The sequence below is a fragment of the Hemibagrus wyckioides genome, linkage group LG05 (assembly GCF_019097595.1).
Source record: "Hemibagrus wyckioides isolate EC202008001 linkage group LG05, SWU_Hwy_1.0, whole genome shotgun sequence".
Taxonomy (NCBI): Eukaryota; Metazoa; Chordata; class Actinopteri; order Siluriformes; family Bagridae; genus Hemibagrus; species Hemibagrus wyckioides.
In genome coordinates this window covers 1549259-1556758 of record NC_080714.1, presented here as the reverse complement: position 1 = coordinate 1556758, position 7500 = coordinate 1549259, and the positions used below count along the sequence as shown (strand labels likewise).

The following is a 7500-nucleotide window of genomic DNA, read 5'->3' as shown; positions in this document are numbered from 1 at the left end:
TTATAAGAACCACCACCACCCTTATAACAACCACCACCACCCTCATAACCACCACCACCCTTATAACAACCACCACCACCCTTATAACCACCACCACCACCCTCATAACCACCATCACCACCCTCATAACCACCACCACCACCACCCTCATAACCACCATCACCCTCATAACCACCACCACCATCCTCATAACCACCACCATCACCACCCTCATAACCACCACCACCCTCATAACCACCACCACCACCATCACCACCCTCATAACCACCACCACCCTCATAAAAACCACCACCACCACCCTCATAAGCACCACCACCACCACCCTCATAAAAACCACCACCACCACCCTCATAACCACCACCACCCTCATAACAACCACCACCACCCTCATTACCACAACCACCACCACTCTCATAACAACCACCACCACCCTCATTACCACAACCACCCTCTTAACCACCACCACCCTTATAACAACCACCACCACCCTCATTACCACAACCACCCTCATAACCACCACCACCCTTATAAGAACCACCACCACCCTTATAACCACCACCACCACCCTCATAACCACCACCACCCTTATAACAACCACCACCACCCTCATTACCACAACCACCCTCATAACCACCACCACCCTTATAAGAACCACCACCACCCTTATAACCACCACCACCACCCTCATAACCACCACCACCCTTATAACAACCACCACCACCCTCATTACCACAACCACCCTCATAACCACCACCACCCTTATAAGAACCACCACCACCCTTATAACCACCACCACCACCCTCATAACCACCACCACCCTTATAACAACCACCACCACCCTCATTACCACAACCACCCTCATAACCACCACCACCCTTATAAGAACCACCACCACCCTTATAACCACCACCACCACCCTCATAACCACCACCACCCTTATAACAACCACCACCACCCTCATTACCACAACCACCCTCATAACCACCACCACCCTTATAAGAACCACCACCACCCTTATAACAACCACCACCACCCTTATAACAACCACCACCACCCTTATAACCACCACCACCACCCTCATAACCACCATCACCACCCTCATAACCACCACCACCACCCTCATAACCACCATCACCACCCTCATAACCACCACCACCACCCTCATAAAACCACCACCACCACCCTCATAAAACCACCACCACCACCCTCATAACAACCACCACCACCCTCATAACCACCACCACCACCACCCTCATAACCACCACCCTCATAACCACCACCACCACCCTCATAACCACCACCACCACCCTCATAACCACCATCACCACCCTCATAACAACCACCACCACCACCCTCATTACCACCACCACCCTCATAACCACCACCATCCTTATAACAACCACCACCACCCTCATTACCACAACCACCCTCATAACCACCACCCTTATAAGAACCACCACCACCCTTATAACTACCACCACCACCCTCATAACCACCACCACCCTTATAACAACCACCACCACCCTCATAACCAGCACCACCCTCATAACAACCACCACCACCACCCTCATAACCACCACCACTCTCACCATCACCACCCTCATAACCACCACCACCACCCGTGGTTTATCCCTTTACAGTTTATCCCTATTGATTGTTTATTATAAAAATGATAATATTTACTCTGTATTTTATCTACAAAAAGCTAAACTTGTTTCCTCTCAGACATGTGTGTAATATAACGATATCAGTTTCAATATAGTTTCATTTCCTCACTGTTTATTTCTTTAAATATCTTTTTGTCTATCTTCTGCTCAAACTTCTGCACTCATGCACTCTTCCTAATCAGTAACAGAGGTTCTGGTGAAATCAGCTGTCTTATGTTTTACATCCTCTTTAAGATTAGATTGTAATCCCGAGGGCAGTGTTCCTCGCCCTGTCGGACGCTCTGTGTGTTTATTTTATTCTTGGGGAATTTCACATTAGAATCCGATCCAATCTGATCCAGACCAGTAAAACATCTCCAGATGAGTGGACACAGAGCTAAGCTGTTCTTCTGGATCTTGAACTCTAACAGAATTCAATCGCTTCCTCTTCAGAGATCATTCGTTCTTTTCGTATTTGACATGAGGCCAAATTCCCAGCAGCTCCAGGGACAAGGCGGGAATCTGGTTCTCTAATCCTCTTTTCTGTAAGTGGGTTTATTTATAACGCAGTGTGACTGGGTTCAGCTCTGAACTCATAAAAGCTGCTGTTGTTCTCCAACCAGTGCAGACATGTGTGGGGCTATTAGAGGTTTTTAATGCGGAATGACCGCAGTGTGTCTACACTTTCGCTCCCTACTGTTTCCTTCCTGCGGCTCCAAAAACATTCCCGAGAATTCTCTTATAATCACATCACATACCCAGTAATTTCCTAACAGCCGTTTCTACACTCGATGAATTCGTCTTAACGATCCAACGAGGTCCTGTAACTAGCACAAACATCATGTTACTCTCACCACCACCACCCTCAACACCACCACTCTCAACACCTCCCACCATCACCACCCTTATAACCACCACCGCCATACCCACCTCCAGCACCACCTCCAACACTCACATAATCATTACCACCACCACCACTCTCACAACCACCACCACCAATCGCACCACCCTCATAACCAAGCACTATAAATAAAAGATTTAAAGTGTATGACATTAGGTAACATTCTGGACAAATTCTACCACAACTAAGGACAAGATGCAAAGCAAACGAACATGCTAGTTATCAAGTTACACTAACTAGCCAGCTAACAAGCTAACAGTAGCTATTAAAAATATACCCTACTGACCTGGCTAATTTTCTGAGCAATGTTTAGTTAACATCACTACTTAAAGCAATTAAAAAACGTCTGTTATCACGAATGTTTCTAGCCACTAGCTAGCTGTATTAGCCTTGTAGTTTCGGAGTAAAATTAGCAAGAAGCAAACTTCAGACACAGATGATGTCTCACACAGAGCTAAAGGGAAATGAACTTTTGCTTTTTAACTTCTTTTGTTTATCTTTCAGTGTTGCTAATTAGCATGTAACAAAATAAAGCTCTTGCTAACACTTTACTTTTACACATAAAGCTTTCCTTTTGTCCTCACAGCGCTCAAAATCTTCACAGATGTTTAATTAGTGAGCAGGTTGCTGTGGTTTTAATCAAGTTGACCTGCCTGTGTGTGTGTGTGTGTGTGTGTGTGTGTGAATCTCACTTCTTACTCACACTCTTGTTCTGGAATTCGTACACTCAGTGGGAGATTATTAAATGTGGTAAAACTCACTGCTGGGTTTTCAGACTCACACTAGAGTTTTTTAAACACACTGGTGTTGGTTTAAGATCGCGGGATGGCTGTGTTAGCCGCGTGATAAAGTCCAGATGACCTTTTACAAGCAAATACAGATTAAACCGGTAAAGTGAGTGAGACCATTTTTATTTTAACACCATTACTACAAAACAAATAAACATGCTAATGATCAAATACGGTTTCTAGCTAACTACCTAGCTAGCTAAGAAGCAAATGCTAGCAGTCACAATGTTAGCAGTTTATGTTATATGCCTAATGAAGCAGTATTTTTGAGTATTTTTTTTACACTATAGGTCACTTTGTAGGCATGCAGTTATTGAAAATGGCTCATCTGTTGGCCTGCACAAAGTATTGGCACCCTTCTACCTCATCCATCAGCACTAATGGAGCACTGGAACAGTTTTCTAGAAATAAAGTATCACTCAGAAGTCTGTCTTTATCAGAATTCTCTCTCTCTCTCTCTCTCTCTCTCTCTCTCTCTCTCCACAAGAGCAATTAGCCAAACCCAGCAGCACATTAATGTGTTGTATTATATAATCATTCTGTTTTTTTCTTCTTCTCCAGTTCCTCCAAGTTCTCGGACCATCTCTGCGCCTCTGAACGTTGTTGATTTGCAGGAGCAATTTCCCGAGGTCTGCTGACCTTCTGCGAATACGAGATGTTCTCCTCTCCTACGTTCTCCTACAGCCAGTGTTTTCTGGTAATTTGGCTGTGATTTGAATACTGCACAGCCTCCAGGGGAAGCAGTGAGTGCAGTTTCAATAGATCCATAATAATTATAGTTTCCTCCTCATGCTTGGCTTCACCCTGGAATTACGCCGAGCCGTTTACACGGACACATCGGAACGGCGAAAAAATCTGTGTATTACATGAATAATTGATCTCCTGTCTGGCACACAGCAGCATGGTGTAGTGATGCTTTTAAAGGGGAGAAGTGTTTGTGGTTAAGTCATGGCTACATAGATCACTGGGTTTTTTTTGGCTAAAGAAGCTGTACTTAATATAGAGTAGTAAAAATCGTTATACTGTTCAAACTGTCACTCCAAATGTGAATCAATTTGATTGCTTCATAGCTTTGTATTAGAGATTAGAGACCTGAGTCATTTCAGTTCATTTAAATGATTCCTTCACAGATTTATTTGACTCATTATTTTTATTATTTTGTGTCATTTTATTATATGGAAAGCCTGAAGGAGACTCGATGAATTTACTGATTCACTGAACGAGAAAGAAAAGAAATTTGGTCTTGACTAAATGAATAACTGATTCAAACACTGGCTCTGTGAATTAGTGAGGAATGAAACTCATGACCCTAAATTTTCACTGTCATTGATTCATTGATTCAGTGATTACTTGGTGAAATATTTACTGATTTAAACTCATGACAGTCAACAGAGGGGCGAATATCAGTCATGACTGAAACGATTCACTGATTCAAACAATGATTTACTGAATCTCAGAGGAGAGGATCTTAGAAAAAGTCAAAAGATTCATTGATTCAGACTCAGCTATGAACAAATGACACTGAAGGAGAATCACTGAACTTGCTGACTCAACTGATTCACTGATTTAAAGGGATGAGTGAATCTGAGCCATGACCTAAAGATTCACTGATTCACTGAATGAGAGAGAAGGGAATCTCAGGCATGACTGAACTCTTCACTGATTCATTGAACATCAGAGGAGTCAATTTTGATTCAAAAACTGATTCAGTGATTAACAGATGAGTGAATCATGGTCATGACTGATTCATTGATTCGGACACTGATGCACTGAATGGAGTGGAATGTTGTTTAATGATAAATGACTAATGCTAACGTGTTTATTAGCATTTAATAGTAAATAACAGTAGGTGTGTGTTGAGTAACCGGTTAAAGCTTGATTAAAGCTTGATTGGTGTTTGATTTTATCTTCTGATTTGCAGCAGTGTTTTGAGGGATGAGTCTCAGCTTCCTGTTTCTGCTGTAAAGTGTAGTTTGTGTGTTTCTCAGTGAGACGGACGGACGCACCGGAGTGGACTCATCACTGTGTCCTGCTGTACACATGCAGAGAGTTTAGAGCGGACAGTAAACGTGATGGATGCTGTGTTTAGCGAACAGGATGGACACCAAGTACGCTTGAGATCTCAGTGTGTGTCGTATAGCTGCTACACACACACACACACACTAACACACACACACACTAACACACACACACACACTCACACTCTAACACACACACACACACACACACACACACACACATACACATATGAGCACACACACACACACACACACGTGTTTATAACAAACTCTGACTAGGATTTGTTTGTTTGTTTGATTGTTTTTTTTACAACAAACTTTATTTAATGTCATTTGCTGACGATTTATTAATACATGTGTGTGTGTATGTGTGAGAGTATGAGAGCATGTGTGTGTGTGTTTTGCATGTGTGTGTGTGTGTGAGTATGAGTGTGTGTGTGTGAGAGAGAGAGAGAGAGTATGAGAGTGTGTGTGTGTGTGTTTTGTGTGTGTGTGTGTGTGTGTGAGTATGAGTGTGTGTGTGTGTGAGAGAGAGAGAGAGAGAGAGTATGAGAGTGTGTGTGTGTGTTTTGCATGTGTGTGTGTGTGTGTGTGAGAGAGAGAGAGAGAGAGAGAGAGTATGAGAGTGTGTGTGTGTGAGAGAGAGAGAGAGAGAGAGAGTATGAGAGTGTGTGTGTGTGTGTTTTGTGTGTGTGTGTGTGTGTGTGTGAGAGAGAGAGAGAGAGAGAGAGAGAGAGTATGAGAGTGTGTGTGTGTGTGTTTTGCGTGTGTGTGTGTGTGTGTGTGTGAGAGAGAGAGAGAGAGAGAGAGTATGAGAGTGTGTGTGTGTGTGTGATACACTCTATCTAGTTGAAGAAACGTTGGACACGTGGTGTGTGTGTTTCACCTGCAGATGGAACGTGATCTGATCTAAGCAGAGTTTCTCCAAACACACTTATCTAAAGCTGTACTCTCTCATCGGGGTAAAGTGGCAGATCTATGAAGCAGATGGTCTCCAGATAAATTGTGATCAGTGGCATCAAGCGGAGGACAGGAAATGATTTCCATCTAAAGTCATTATCCTTATCTGGTTATTCAGGACTTCCTGCATCATTACTCCTTTACACTCAGACTTGTTGAGTCATTCTGTACACACGCGGCTAATTATTCTGTCTCCTGAGGATTAGCTTTAACACCTAACCTTACAAAGTAACATGATATAAATGTAATGTTTATGATGTAACTGTGGTGTTTATGATGCAACTGTAATGTTTATGATGTAACTGTAGTGTTTGTGATGTAACTGTAGTGTTTGTGATGTAACTGTAGTGTTTATGATGTAACTGTAGTGTTTGTGATGTAACTGTGGTGTTTATGATGTAACTGTAGTGTTTGTGATGTAACTGTGGTGTTTATGATGTAACTGTGGTGTTTGTGATGTAACTGTGGTGTTTGTGATGTAACTGTGGTGTTTGTGATGTAACTGTGGTGTTTATGATGTAACTGTAGTGTTTATGATGTAACTGTGGTGTTTATGATGTAACTGTGGTGTTTGTGATGTAACTGTAGTGTTTGTGATGTAACTGTAGTGTTTATGATGTAACTGTGGTGTTTATGATGTAACTGTAGTGTTTATGATGTAACTGTGGTGTTTGTGATGTAACTGTGGTGTTTATGATGTAACTGTGGTGTTTGTGATGTAACTGTGGTGTTTATGATGTAACTGTGGTGTTTGTGATGTAACTGTGGTGTTTATGATGTAACTGTAGTGTTTATGATGTAACTGTAGTGTTTATGATGTAACTGTGGTGTTTATGATGTAACTGTAATGTTTGTGATGTAACTGTAGTGTTTGTGATGTAACTGTGGTGTTTATGATGTAACTGTGGTGTTTATGATGTAACTGTGGTGTTTGTGATGTAACTGTGGTGTTTATGATGTAACTGTAGTGTTTATGATGTAACTGTAGTGTTTATGATGTAACTGTGGTGTTTATGATGTAACTGTAGTGTTTGTGATGTAACTGTAGTGTTTGTGATGTAACTGTAATGTTTATGATGTAACTGTAGTGTTTGTGATGTAACTGTAGTGTTTGTGATGTAACTGTAATGTTTATGATGTAACTGTAGTGTTTGTGATGTAACTGTAGTGTTTGTGATGTAACTGTA

The 7500-nt window shown here is 42.0% G+C and overlaps 1 long non-coding RNA gene across 1 annotated transcript in view; it reads left to right on the top strand.

Moving 5' to 3' along the window:
• LOC131353375 (uncharacterized) overlaps positions 1-6610 on the top strand; it is a 12137-nt gene extending 5527 nt beyond the window's left edge. Inside the window, exons 2-4 of the long non-coding RNA XR_009204618.1 lie at positions 3897-4078; positions 5324-5443; positions 6246-6610. This is a non-coding gene — a long non-coding RNA (uncharacterized LOC131353375). The remainder of the gene's footprint in view (positions 1-3896; positions 4079-5323; positions 5444-6245) is intronic.
• The last annotated feature ends 890 nt before the right edge of the window (positions 6611-7500 follow it).